Source organism: Rattus norvegicus, chromosome 3 (genome assembly GCF_021556685.1).
Source record: "Rattus norvegicus strain SHRSP/BbbUtx chromosome 3, alternate assembly SHRSP_T2T, whole genome shotgun sequence".
Lineage (NCBI taxonomy): Eukaryota > Metazoa > Chordata > Mammalia > Rodentia > Muridae > Rattus > Rattus norvegicus.
This window is the reverse complement of record NC_141536.1, coordinates 105,460,696-105,475,434: the sequence shown is the minus strand read 5'-3', so window position 1 is coordinate 105,475,434 and position 14,739 is coordinate 105,460,696. Positions and strand designations below refer to the sequence as shown.

Here is a 14,739-nt window from a genome sequence, read left to right as displayed (position 1 = left end):
GCTTGTTACGCATGGTACTCAAGCAACTTGTCTCCTGGATGGGTAATTTGTGACCTTGTGCAGAATCTAGTTCCTGACACATCAATGATCTTGAATCCCTTTTCACTAAAAAAGAGAAAAAAATGAAGACGTGGGTGCCATGATGCAGAAATTTTTTGTTATTGTGTTCAAGACAGGGTTTCTCTGTGTAGCCCTGACTGTCCTGGGACTCACTCTGTAGACCAGGCTGGCCTCAAACTCAGAGATTCGCCTGCCTCTGCCTCCTGAGTGTTGGGATTAAAGGTATTTACCACCACTGCCAGACAAATTTTTATTATTGAATTAGTTTACTTTGCATGTATGCATGTGTATCTCTGTGGACACACGTATACACATGTATGCACACATATGTGGAGATCAGAGATTGACATAGGTTATCTTCCTGGACTGTTCTCCACTTCATATATTGAAGCAGATTTCCTCACTTGAACCCCCTAACAAGGTTCTCTGACTTGGCTCTGTCTCTGCCTCCCATGAGGCACAGTGGATTCTATATGGTTGTCAGGGATCCCAAGTCTAGTTTCTCAAACTTGAGTAGTAAATACCTACTAAACCATCTCCCCAGCCCCAAAGTGAATCTTCTTTTTAAGACGGGGTCCCTCTTTATAGTCCTGGCTGTCCTCGAACTCGCTGTGTAGAGCAGGCTGGCCTCTAACTCACAAAGATTCTCCTATTTCTGGCTCCCCAGAGCTGGAATTAAAGGGCACCATGCCAGGCACTCCAATTTTTTTAGGAGAACATTTTATTTGACTTCGGAGATTTGTGGCTGAGTGTGCTGATGTACACGTCCAGTCCCAGTAATCAGGAGGTGGAGACAGGAGAATCAAGAGTTCAAGGTTACTTTAGACCCACACAAGATTCTAAAGCAAAAACTTGTTACTAATCTGGAAATGCTGTCATTCTTGTATTTCTTTTAGAATTAAGAAATGTGTTTATAAATAAAAGGATGATACTAATAAATGATAGTATTTTCAATGAACTTACTAAAAATACAGCTGTCCTCACTGTACAGCCCCTCCCCTGATGCCTTCCTGGTGCAAAAAACTCTAAAACTCAGGAAGTGTTATTTCCTGTGTGAAAGGATGAACACACAAGGTGAGGCACGGTGTGTCCTCAGAGGTGGGCCAGGAACAGCTCTGTGGAGGCCTCCAGGGGCAGCAAAGACCTATAAACACACATTCTGAGGGCTCTGTGAGAGGAAGCCCAGCTCCCCCTTGCCCCAGCATGTGAGTGGCTGTTTTTGACTAAGGTGTGTAGGTGACCAGAGGAACAGAGGTGACATCACTGTCTCTTTCTGGAAACATTGCTGACAGGGTGTGAAAACTACAGTAAGTGATAAAGGCAGGCTCTAATTAAGCCCTCAGTAGAGCTAGGCTCCAGCCTTGATACAAGGGGTAGAAATCAGCTGGGTCGGGAGACAGGACAATGGTCCTAGGCCACTCAGCAGGCACTCAGTGTGTGTGCTCACCAGCAACTTAAGGAAAGGGAGACAGTCTGGACCCGAGGCAGGTTGGCCCTGATACCTTTATCAATTCTTGTCGTGGAAGCAGCTTGTAGAGCAGGCTGGACTCCAACTCAGATCTGCACCCCCAACCCCTTACTAGCATTAAAGGAGGGTGACACCACCGCCCAGCTTCCTTTACCAGTTCTTGGTGTGAATAACCTAGCAGAATCTCTGGATATACCAACAGGAAGACCAAGTAAGAGTCCTCCTCCCTCACCATAAAGGCTGTATGACCCATCCCTAGGAGGGTACAGGACCTTCTTAGGCAAAAGAGATTGAGAAACAGAGCTCAAATCTCTTGGGCAGAAGACTAAAAACCAATTTGTCCTGGGGGCCTGCTGGGCAGGGAGAGGATCCTTCCAAGCTCAGAGATTCCAGGGCTGGTCCTGAGAGCCCGAGCCGGCTACTACACAAACTTCATCAGGCCCCGTCTGAAAACCGTGCTGCTCTGAACTGAGACGGTAAATCTAGATCTTGGTTGGGTCTGATGTCAGGCACAGTGAGGATGGGGGAGGGCGGCATTTGGGGCACCGACAGGATAGGAATTAGTGAGAGGGTAGCCAGAAATAGCCTAGAATGGGAAGACCTGGGAACCCAATGAGAACAGAAATGAGAGTTGAATACTTGGGTCAGAGCTAAATAGAGTTGTGTTAGCCTGAAACGTAAATTGCCAAGGGGTCAGTAGTGAGACTGATGGAGGGTCTGGGGAACAGTGGGAGCCTGGAGGAAGACAATGGCGGCAGGAAGAGGAGGAGAAGGAAGAGGAGGAGAAGGGAGAGAAGGAGCAAGTGGCTAGAATCAGGGAGCTGGGTGGTGCCATGCCTGTAATGCTAGAGCTCAGGCCGAAGGCGTAGGATCCAGAGTTTGAGACCCTATCTCAAAATAAACAGAAAGCACCAGAAGGTCGGAACAAGAATAGGTATGACAATGTCAGCTCTGTGTAGATAAATCCAAAGCATTTGGGGGATGTCACAGCTTGTCATGTTTGTCCTCAAAATATGGGGAACAGGCGAGGTTGTTAACGCAGAGGTCAGAAATTCCTCCACCGCGGCAGCACATACCAGAGCGAACCTGCTTCCCTACACTCTGGTGCTAAGGCTCGCGGCCTCCAAAGAGCCATTCGAAAACTCAGTCTAAAACGCTGAGCTAAATGAGGTGAGCTCCCACATGGCTGGCGCTGCGGAGACCCGGGGCCGCACAACTGCGGCCTGCATAGTACCAGCACCGGGTTGCGCTCAGTCTCCTCCCCGGCGTCGGCGGCGGCACCCGCACAGGCTGCCCAAGTTCACGCTTGCGCGACCCGCATGTTCCCTGGGTCCCAGCCCCAGGGAGTGGCACGGCAGCCGGACCAAGACCTTGATCCTGACCCGGTCGGTGTCGCGCGGCCGGGCGCTCCCGGGCTCGTAGAGGCTGCGAACTGCAGCAAGTGCCGGAGTCACGGGCAGGGGGCGCTCACGGGATGCCCCGGGTCACTGCCGGGTGGGGCGGAAAGCGTAGGTCCTGTCACTCGCAGAACCACCGGCCCACTAGGGTAGATCCTTAGAGGCGCGGCTTGAGCCAGAAGCCACCGCAGGGAGTGGTGAGGTTCCCCGAGGGGCGGAACGGCTTAATCGCTGCTCGCTGGGCGCCTTCCACCTCGCGTGAAGCTGAGTGGAGAGCGGCAGAGAATAATTTGCATCCAAACGAGGGTGATTCTCCTGTCTGTAGGAACGAAGAATTGGAGCCCATTATAACCGCATCCCACCACACAAGCGCCCACTAAAAGACGCAAAATCCCGTTGTCATTATACGAACACGTGCCGGGGAGCCCACTATAACCGCATCCCCACCACACAAAAGCCAAGACCCCTTTGTCATTACACAAACACTTGTGCAGGGGCCAAGCAAGTTCCTTTGCCAGAACAAGTACACACGAAGCGCCACCTAAAAAGTCTGTCACTCATTAAACACAAAACCCGAACCTAGGACTGTGCCAGACACATTCAGGATAAGGCAGTTTGGATGGGTGTTTGTAACCTGACTTTCCTGACTGTACCCTTCAAGGCAGGGTTTGGTAATTCTCCCACTCCTCCCTAGAAATCCACTTACACAAGCACTTTTATAGATCACGTGGATTTTATGGAAGGTTTCTAGAGGAACGCAAAGAAAGGACATGTACACACAGGGCAGAGGGCACAACACTTCGTCCTTCCAGAACGTTCTTCCTTTTTTGCCTTTTTTGACTGTTTCTTAAGGCCCCTTTATTTGAGCAGAGTCTGAATCTTGCCTACCATTAGCCACAACCCCAAGACCTTCCACCAGGCTTCACCACACCTTCCGCCGTTGATGCAGAGAGGCTTGCATCTCCTAAATTGCTCACGGGCACGCACACTGGCTCACTCCAGGCAGTCTGCTCTGTACTAAGCAGTCTGCTCAGCATTCCCTACAGTTAGTCAACAACACCCCACCTTCTCCTTCTTTCTCTTTCTTTCTGTAGGTGGGGATGAATGGGCATCCCCAGTCCAGTGCATGCATAGGCCAGAAAGAAGCCAATGCAGGTGTCTTCATTTACAGCTCTCCAACTTGATTTTTTTCAATTTGCATTTTTTTGCAAACGATTTTATTTGTTTGCGTCTCTGCATGTCTGCACAAACTCACACTTGCTGAAGAAGCCAGAGGACAACTTGTGGGAGTCAGTTTGTCAGCTGTCTCCTAACATATAGATCCTGTGGATCAAACTTGGGCTCTCAAGCTTGGTGGCAATAACCTGTACCCATTGGGACATCTCACCAGCCCTCGCCTTCTTTCTGAGATGGGGTCTCTTCCTGAACCTGAACTTTACCATTTTAACTAGACTGGTTGGCCAGGAAATCTGGGGAATCTGCCCGGAGCTGGGATTACAGGGACCATCAGTGAGTACAGGAGATCTGAATTCTGGTCCTCATGCTGGCCCAGCAAATACTTTACCTGCTGACTCTCTCCTCAGCTTTGATGCCCCACTCCCTACCCCAAACCCTTGTCCCAAACCCCAAACCCACACATACCTTTCCCCATCTCACTAGCCTAGAAAGCCCTGTGTGGTAGGAGTTATTCCTGCTTTGCAGATAAGTGTTAGGGAGATTTAGTAACTTCCTCAGTCTCACAGGTAATAAGTGACAGAGCTAGCCTGTCCACTCAGGCATTCAGAGTGTCCCCCTTCTACAAGACACAAGGAATTTAGGAGGGGGTCAGATTGAAAAGCCATAGCCAGTGCAATGTCCTGGGTGTGTCAGTGAGCAGCCATCAGTGAATGTGTGGTTTTCACAGCAGAAGAATGTCCACAGCACTGTCCCTTGCTAAATTCTGTGACTCTCTGGCATTTGGACTCAATGTTTCACAGATATGGAATTCTATCAGGTCAGGCATGATATCAAGCATCAGAGACAGAAACAGGAGAATTGTGAACTTGAGGCCAGCCTAGGCTATATGATGAGACCCTGTCTAAAAACTAAAAATCAACAACATAATGAATAATTATATCAGAAAGTCAAGTTGAATAATGTATACACATTCATATTCCTTAAATTTGATCAAATATGAATGTAAGGATGTGGCCCCCTTTGACCCTCTCAACGCCGTTTGAGGTTAAGACGGTGGTAGGTTGATCCTTCCATTCCCACTTCGAATTTCTCTCACAGAAACTTCTGACACGTAGCACTTTAAACTATGTCTTTCTCAAAGTCTCTCAGATTCTGGGCTGGCTATTAATATTATATATAAGTGCTATATAAATACCGCATACATATAAGCAGGATTTGTAGGGCGGCATCTAGGTTCCACACATTATATCCTCTTACAATTCTGTGTGCGGGCACATGTGTGCACATGTGGGGGAGGGCAACCTCAGCAGTCCTCCATATTGTTTGAAGACAGGGTCTCTCACTGGGTTTTGATATGTAGACTAGGCTGGACAGCCAGTGAACCCCAGGGGTTCCCTGTCTCTGTGTCCCCAGCAGTGAGATTGCAAGCACTCACTTTAAAACTTGAGTTCTGGAGACTTTATGTGTGCTTCTGTTCCTCAGCCCTGCGGAGGGAAACGCAGGAAGTGTTCAAGGACAGCCTACGCTACATGGCAAGACCCTGTCCCCAAAACAAAGATATTTTAAAATTGAAGTTTAATGTACATGCATTGAAATGTACAAGTCTTCACGTAGTTTACGAACTCACACAGCCATTACCATGATCAGTCAAGACACGCATCGCTTCAGAGGTTCCTTTCTGTCTACACTACTCATAGAGCCCAGCATTCTGATATATAATATCATAGGTTACTGCTGAGTGGAAGTCAACTGTTTTTTTGTTTGTTGTTTGTTTTTTTTTGTTTTTTTTTTTTTTTGAGAGTTGTAATTTTAGTATTATCTGAATAAAAAGAAAAACTGAGCCCCGGACAGGTTTAAATTACTTATCTAAGAATAACGTGCACAAGCATAGCGTTCTAGAGTTTCTCAGCTTAAGAATATTGTTTTGAAAAGAAAAGCCGAGGTCGGGAGAAGAGAAGACAGTGAGGTGGTAGGAGGATTCAAAACCCAAGGGAAGCCACCTTTGAACTCTGTCCTGGGCGAGGGCGTCTCCCGTGCAGTCAGTGGTCGACTGTCCAGGCTGAGCCCTGGGGTTCAGCCACTCCTTGTCATCTTCTCAGCGTCCTGGGCCGGCCGCTGCCTGCAGCCCACACTGTCAGCCCGGAAGCGGCGAGCAGGCAGGCGCAGCAGCCAGCAGCCCTATAAAGCCGGGACTCCGGGACGCACGAGGCTGGAACGTTCCTCAGCGCAGTTCTCCATCTGTCCTGCAGGGGGAGCCACGCCCGCCTGCAGAGGCCGGTCAGGGGCTGCTTTGCATCTCCGAGGGGAGGCCTGAGCCCACCCTGGCTTTTGGCGGGAGTATTTCAGAAGCCTGCGCGCAGCCTCTTGTCCCAGCAGTCAGCCCAGCACGCGTTCAACTATTCTTTTTCTCTTTTGTCCTCTGAGCGCTTTATTTATTTATTTTAAAGGAAGCTGCTCTTACAGAGACGCAGAATCACGTTTGTACAGTAAAATCAAACAACTCGATTGAACTGTCCTTCAGCTGGAAAAGCACCGACTTGCAGATTCTAATAGAGATGTCAACATTGAAACAGAAGTGGAGGAAAACAGATTTTGAAATGTTGGTATTTTGCACAGACAGCCATTTGAACCAGAAAATGCCATCCGATACACAATAGGTAACTGACTTGAGTAGGAAACAAACACATTTTCATCAATAAAATGGAAACTACCTTTTAAAAAAAATCTAAAAGATTTGCTCTTAGGAGGTCCAGTTTCGCTCGTCCTTTGCTCTAATATTTTGGTTTACTTGAAGGGAAGAAGGGGAAATCTTAAGTAGTCATTATGAGAGGAAACGAACACCCAAGAGGCCTTGTCACCACACCAGCTGTGGTAAGTGGGAGCTGGTAAGTCAGTGGGGAAACAAGACTGAGGGTCAAGAAGCAGGTTAGTGAGCCCTACAAAGTGCAATGTCACAAAATGCATAATGGCACTATTGGTGAAAATTCACACTTCCCAAAGACTGTCATCATCCTATCACAGCTGTTTCAATAGTTCCAGATGGATGCCCTGCTGAGCACCTGTAATCCTAGCACTCAGGAGGCTGAGGCAGGGGAATCTTCACTCAAGCTGACTTTGAACTTATTAAATAGCTGAGACTGGCTCTCATCTTCCCCTTCATGGGCTGAGTACTGGGATTTCAAGTGTATACCACACAGACCAGTAAATTGGTCAGTGTTTTCCTGGTTTGTTTTTGTTGTTGTTGTTGTCGTTTGTTTGTTTATTTGTTTGTTTGTTTTGTTTTTCCACACAGATTTTCTGTTGTGGAGTCTTGGATGTCCTGAATCTCACTCTGTAGACTAGGCTGGCCTTCAACTCAGAGATCCACCTGCCTCTGCCTCCCATATCCTGGGAGGATTAAAGGCATGACTCACTGCTGCCCCGTTTTTATGTGTATGTGTATTTTGACTGCATGTGTCTGTATGTACAGCATGAGTGCCTGGTGCCTGAGGAAGCCAGAAGAGGGCTGTGAGCGTCCCAGAACTGGAGTTACAGAGAGTTGTGAGCCACCTGACGCAAGTGCTGAGAACCAAACCCTGAGGCTCTACAAGAACAGCAAGTACTTATAACTGCCTAGTCATCTCTAGTCCTGACTGACTGGCAGGGTGTGTGCATGCATGCGTGCGTGTGTGTGTGTGCGCGTGTGTGTGTGTGTGGTGTGTGTGGTGTGTGTATGTATGTGTGTGGTGTGTGGTGTGTGTGTGAGTGTGTGTGTGTGTGGTGTGTGTGGTATGAGTGTGTGTGTGTGCATGTTGTGTGTGGTGTGTGGTGTGTGTGTGTGTGGTGTGTGTGGTGTGTGCATGTGTGTGTGTGTGGTATGAGTGTGTGTGTGTGCATGTGTGTGTGTGGTATATGTGGTGTGTGTGAGTGTGTGTGTGTGAGTGTGTGTGTGTGGTGTGTGTGGTGTGTACGTGTGTGTGTGTGTATGTGTGTGGTATGTGATGTGTGTGTGAGTGTGTGTGTGTGGTGTGTGTGGTATGAGTGTGTGTGTGTGCATGTTGTGTGTGGTGTGTGGTGTGTGCGTGTGTGTGTGTGGTGTGTGCATGTGTGTGTGTGGTATGAGTGTGTGTGTGCATGTGTGTGTGTGTGGTGTGTGTGTGTGTGGTATGAGTGTGTGGTGTGTGCATGTGTGTGTGTGTGGTATGAGTGTGTGTGTGCATGTGTGTGTGTGGTGTGTGGTGTGTGTGAGTGTGTGTGTGTGAGTGTGTGTGTGTGGTGTGTGTGGTGTGGTGTGTGGTGTTTGTGCATGCTCATGCTCGTGCTGGGGATCAAATCTAGGGCCCTGTCCTTGTCACCCTTGCAGAGCTACATCCTCTACCCAAATTTCAATTTTGTTTGTCTACTTTGTTTTCTTTGAGTAGCCCTGGCTGTCCTAGAACTTGCTCTGTAGACCAGGCTGGCCTTGAACCAACACAATCTGCCTGCCCCTGCCCCTGCCCCTGCCCCTGCCCCTGCCCCTGCCTCTGCCCCTGCCCCTGCCCCTGCCCCTGCCCCTGCCTCCTCGTGTTGGGATTAAAAGCCTGCACCACTATGGTTAGTGTTACTTTTCAAACAGACAATACACAACAAGAAACAGCAGAAAATATCAGCAACATTTTCAACAAGCCGTCCCTCCTAAAGCGCCTCTCAGAACTGCTCCACCGGCTCTCCACCACTGCAAGTCCACGGCCCACGACCACAGTCTCTTCCGTGTGTGAGCTTCTCTTTTGGTTAAATAGGATGTAGTACTGTGTACACTGTTCTTCATCTTGACTTTTCTCAATATTTATTTTGAGACAGGGTGTCACTAATAACCCCTGCTTGCCTAGAACTTGCTGTGTAGGCTGTCCTGGAACTCACAAAGACTTGCCAAGCCTCTGGTCCCTCTAGCGCTAGGACTGAAGGTACAATAAGGAGATGAGACTACAGCCTGGCTCTTACTAAGACATCTTGCCTTCTTTCTGCGTTTATCCCTTTAATGTGGTCATCGTATCATCCCCCTCAACACATCTTTAACATTCTTAGCACATGCCCTCTTGATGGCAGAGTTTTCTTATCGTTGCCTGTAGTGTGATATGTCACAATGGTGACCCAGGCCTGTAATCCCAGAATGAGGGAGTCTAAAGCAAAAGGATTATGAGTTTCAAGGCCAACCTAGGCTACATAATCGCTAAAAACAGTGAACAATCGGGCTGGGATGCAGCTCACAGGTGTGAGTGTCTGGTAGAGTGTTTATCTTGTGTTCAGCAAAATCTAGGTTTGCTCCCCAGCACTGCAAAAACTAAATGCATGCTTATAATTCCAGGAGGATCCGTTCAAAGTTATCCTTGGCTACATCAAGAGTTAAAGGGCATCTCTCTTCTCTCTGAATTCCAGTCAATCTTGTCTACTTGGCAAGTTCTAGGAGAGCTATGACTACATAAATGACAAAGTGTCTCAAAAAAAAAAAAGTTAGGCAGAGGTTGTGTACCACTTTAATGCCAGCACTTGGGAGGCGGGCGGAGGCAGGTGGATCTCTGTGAGTTTGAGGGCAGCCTGGTCTACAAAGTGAGTTGCAGGACAGTCAGGGCTATACAGAGAAATTCTGTCTTGAAAAAGTAAGTGATCAGGGCCAACCTGGGAGACTGTGTCTCAAAAATAGACATAGATAAATATCACAAGCAAGCAAAGGTGTGTGTGTGTGTGTGTGTGTGTGTGTGTGTGGTGTGTGTGTGTGCGTGCGGTATGTGTGTGTGATGTGTGTGTGCGGTATGTGTGGTATGTGTGTGTGTGTGAGTGATGTGTGTGTGGTGTGAGTGTGTTTGTGTGTGTGTGAGTGTTTGTGTTTGTGTGTGTGTGTGTGTGTGTGTGTGTGTGAGAGAGAGAGAGAGAGAGAGAGAGAGAGAGAGAGAGAGAGAGAGATGAAAGGCAAGTAGGAAGCAGAGAGAGCAAAGTAGAAACGTCAAGAGTGTTTAGACTCACAAGGCCCACCTCCAGGAATAAATCCTCTAACAAAGAAAGCCTCACATCCTAAGGGTCCCAAAACATGGCTTTCAACTGGGAACCAAGCATCCAAATGCCAGAGACTGGGGGTGGTGGGTATTACTCTCAAATCCCCAGGTACCTTCCACCTTAGTTTAAGACAGGATGTCTCATTGGTCTGACACTTTGCCAACTAGGCTATGCTAGCTGGTCAACGTGCTCCAGTGTCTCCTGCCTTCTTCTCCAATCTTGTCCATTTTGGGATAACAAGCCTGTGTCACCATGCATATCAGACTTTCCACATGAGTTCTGAGGATCCAGAGTCAGATTTCCATACTTCTTTTTAAAGATTTATTTATTTATATTATGTAAGTACACTGGCACTGTCTTCAGACACACCAGAAGAGGAAGTCAGATTCTATTCCAGTTGGTCATGAGCCACCATGTGGTTGCTGAGATTTAAACTCAGGACCTCTGGAAGAGCAGTCAGTGCTCTTAACCATTGAGCCATCTGGCCATCTCCAGTTTCCATACTTTTTTTTTTTTGGTTCTTTTTTTCGGAGCTGGGGACCGAACCCAGGGCCTTGCGCTTCCTAGGTAAGCGCTCTACCACTGAGCTAAATCCCCAGCCCCCAGTTTCCATACTTTTAAGGCAAGTACTTTATTGACTAAAGGATTCACCCAACTTCCTGTCTTTTGCTATATTATAAAATTATAATAATATAATATTATATATATAATTTTGTGTGTGTGTGTGTGTGTGTGCGCGCGCGCGCACGCGCATGCTATTGTTTTGGTGCTGGGATTGAACCAAGGCCTTATGTGGGCTAGGCACACACTCTACCACTAAGCCATATTCTTAGCTTGTTAGTGCTTTTTAATAGTTTGGGGCCGTGATAATGGATAGATAGTATTGATGGTAAAGTGTGGAAACGCATCTCAACATTTTGCATTCATCCTTATGGGAATAATTTCCATTTAGAAATTGAAGCCGAAGTGGAGAGCTGTTTACCAGCCTGCGTGCTCCTCTTGCATAATACTGTTGTTAGCGAGCGACTTCCCACCTGAGAGCTGTATTCCAGCTCCCTTATATTCCAGGGAGCCTGTGTGATAAATTCGTATCAATGGCGTGGAAGCGAGGCAATCCTGCTCCACTTTCAGGCCCAGTTAGAAACAGGCATGCCTTCTCTATGCTGATTGGCTGCAGAGAACGAGCTGCTCTTAGAGACTGGCAGTCACGTGAAAGAATTGCCTGAGCCTCAGAAAGAGGAAAACCCCACTGCCCAGGAATATTGGCTCCAAACTGTTACGAGAGAAATAGCCTTCAATTACATAGAACCTCTGAAATGTTGGAGCTTCTGTGTTACAGCAGCTAGTGTTACCCTGAAGTAAAACTCCTCTCCCGGCTTGTCCTTTTCTGGGATGTAACTAATGCAGAACACAGATCAATCTTCAAGGTCAGCTATGCAAATTTGATCTTCTGTCCTTACAGAGGCATAATTTAGTTGACTGTTCTGTTTTTAGGCAAGTTTTATTTTAGTATTCTGTAACCTGAATGAACAACAGAGTCCACGGTGCAACTTGCAGAAGAACCCAAAGCTGAACGGAATAGCGCGGTACACAACGAGAAAATCAAGATCCAAAGGTACACAATTGGTCTGATGGCACAAGAGCAGCGAGATGAAACTTAGGAATGCATGGAAATGATATGGGCAGCTGGGTGTGGTGGCACATGCCTCTAGCCCCAGCACTCTGTAGGCAGAGCAAGCGGATCTCCGTGAGTTCTAGGCCAACCTAGTATACGCAGGGTAGACAGACACTAAGAAATGCTCTCCTGAAGATTGGTTGAAACCACTGTAATGGATGGAGCTCTTATTATTAATTGAGATATGCAGCAGTTGATACTTAATGGAGGGAAAAGGGGGTTTTTCTTGCTACATGTTAGAGAAAAGGGGCTGTGATTGTTCACTCCCTGACCACGTGACTACAGCTTCCCAAGCTGGGATGGTGCTCCACATTAGAGCATTAGAGCAGCATGGTATAGGTGAGGCTACGGGTTTGGTGGTTAATGCCCCAGGAAGCTGTGTCAGAAAGATGCCTTGAGCCTGAGACCAGCTTAAGGAACATAATGAGACCCCGTGTCAACAGGAAAACAAAAAAACAAGAACATGTAACAGTGTTTTAGACCATCTTGTGTATTCTCTGAATCTAGTGATTTCTCCAGACATAGATAATTTCCCTTCGTTTGGAAGATTCTATGTATTTGAAAAGCAACATTAAAAATGGCATTGTGGTCCCTGCCTGTAATCCCAGCATCAAGAGGTGGATGCAGGAGAATCAGAATTCAAGATGATCCCCCAGCTACGTAGTAAATTGGAAACCAGCTTGAGATAAATGTGATTCTTTCTCAAAAGAACCAGAGCGAAAGGGCAGGGATCAGAAATAATAGATTCAAAGTTCGAACACCTGTACTATTTTCCACATTAAAACTAACATCGACGGGGTTGGGGATTTAGCTCACTGGTAGAGCACTTGCCTAGCAAGCACAAGGCCCTGGGTTCGGTCCCCAGCTCCTAAAAAAAAGAAAAGAAAAACAAAAAACAAAAAACAAAACTAACATCGACACCAGGCAGTGGTGGTGCAATCCTTTAATCTCAGCACTCAGGAGGCAGAGGCAGGCGAATCTCTGTGAGTTCAAGGACAGCCTGGTCTACATAGTGAGTTCCTGGATAGCCAGGGCTACACAGAAAAACCCTGTTTGGAGAAAAAAACAAAGATAAAAAATTCCCTCATATTGATAAGCAAACAGGTCCTCACTCTGTGCCTGACTCTAGGTGCTTACCTCAGTGACAAATGGTATTTTGCTCTGAGTGAAATCACCCTAATAATAATAATTCACCCCTATAGGCCTCAGGAGGACACCTCACTGCACTGTAGCAAGGATGTAATTAGTCACACAAGATTTTACACTTCTAGTCATCGTGTTAAAAAAAAAAAGAGGAAAAAGAAAAGGTGAGATTAATTTCAGCAATGTATTTTACTTTAACAAAAAGACTATTTCTATGTATCTAGTGTGAAAATTTGAGATGTTTTACATCCTTTTTGCATTCTATTTTCATATTTACACCTTTTGTACCTCTCGCTGGGTTCTGATGGTCATAGTCCAAACTCATCAGCTATGACCAGTTTCTGCTACATCAAAATGGTCTTAAAGACTTTCTCTGTGTTTCTCTTTCGACCTTCACAACACTCGGCCATGGGGTTATCACTCATATTTTACAGATAACATTTTTTCCACAGAGGTAACCCTAAGACACACGGCCGTAAAGGAAGAGCCGGGCTGGAACCCAACTCTCCTACCAGTGTTCCCCAGCCCAGGCCAGGGTCCAGGTATGGAGTCAAACAGAACTGGTTTAGAATCCTGTTTACGACATCTGCCAGCTGGCTTACTTGGAACACACGTTGTCACACTGACACTTGGTTCCACCGCATGAAAAATGGTGATAATAAGAACCCTGGTAGATTATTGCAGGATTACATGAGGTACTGCATGCAAAGTGCTCAGCAAGTACCCATCCCGGCAAGTGCTCCTCAGAACGTGATGGTTATTACCGTGACAACCAGCCCAAGCTCGCTCCATCTTCCACACAGCTTGCCAGGAGCTCCCCCCCCCCACGGTAACAAGGTTTATTGTTGATGTGTGACTTTTTACAGAAAAACCAGCGACCTGGCTCCCAGGCCAGTCTTGTCCCTCCTACACACCATTGTTATCTCCCAACACCAGAGTGTGAGACGTGACCAACCACAAAGCAAGCCTGGAAATGTTTGAAGTCAGACTACACAGTCCCATTCTGAGACCCCTCTCAAATCTGCCTCATGGGGCAGAGGAATGTCACTTGGTGATGGGTTGGCTATCCCTCTGTGCCTCTGAAACCTTCTGAGGCAGAGCATGCAGAATGTCCCCAAGCAGGAGCTGGGTGTCCTTGCAGCCTCCTCCCTGCCTGCCACCAGTATCCTCACTTCTCTGTACTGCTGGTAACATGACCCCTTCCCCCGGTGCCAGGCTGAATGCCCACAAGCCAGTAACAGAGTGTGTTTACCACCCTGAAAGAAATACTTTAATAAAATATGTAGCGGGAGTATCAAACCCTCAAGTAGAAAAATTTGGGCACTCCTTTCTGTAGTAACTGTCCTGTCCCTCAAAGTATTTTATCCTATGTACCTTCGGATGATAAATGGGTTATCATAGTGAATCAATTATAGTTTCAGTGGCACATTCGACAAACGTCTGCTGAACCCAGATGTGAGACCTGCTGATCCACAGCCCAGGGTTAGGAAGAGTTTGGGCCAAAGGAGAAGGACGGAATTGCTGCTTTCCTTGTTCTTATCCTCTGGGGGGATTGTAGTTAGCCATCATACATAGAACTACAAGCTGCAGTTAGAGCTACAGAGGAGAGGAGCTCCATGATGGGGTACACAGTACAGATGTCTGATCTGCGGGAGAGAGGAGGAAGGCTGTTCTGAAAACCCTGCGAGCAGCTGAGGGACACAACACCTGTGGTGCGGTGGCCAGAGGGGTAGGGGAATGATATCGAAAGGAGGATCAAGTCAGTTATCTTGGGTCCTGAATTAGTTGGCAAATGACAACATTTTTCTCCC

At 47.2% G+C, this 14,739-nt stretch overlaps 1 long non-coding RNA gene across 1 annotated transcript; it reads right to left on the bottom strand.

Annotated features, from left to right (window-relative positions):
- Positions 1 to 763: 763 nt before the first annotated feature.
- On the bottom strand, positions 764 to 6,255 carry LOC134486301 (uncharacterized). The gene is made up of 3 exons (XR_015684973.1): positions 6,102 to 6,255; positions 5,537 to 5,585; positions 764 to 3,244 (listed from the first exon to the last, which is right to left on the bottom strand). It is a non-coding gene; the product is annotated as an uncharacterized LOC134486301 (long non-coding RNA).
- Between the last annotated feature and the right edge of the window lie 8,484 nt (positions 6,256 to 14,739).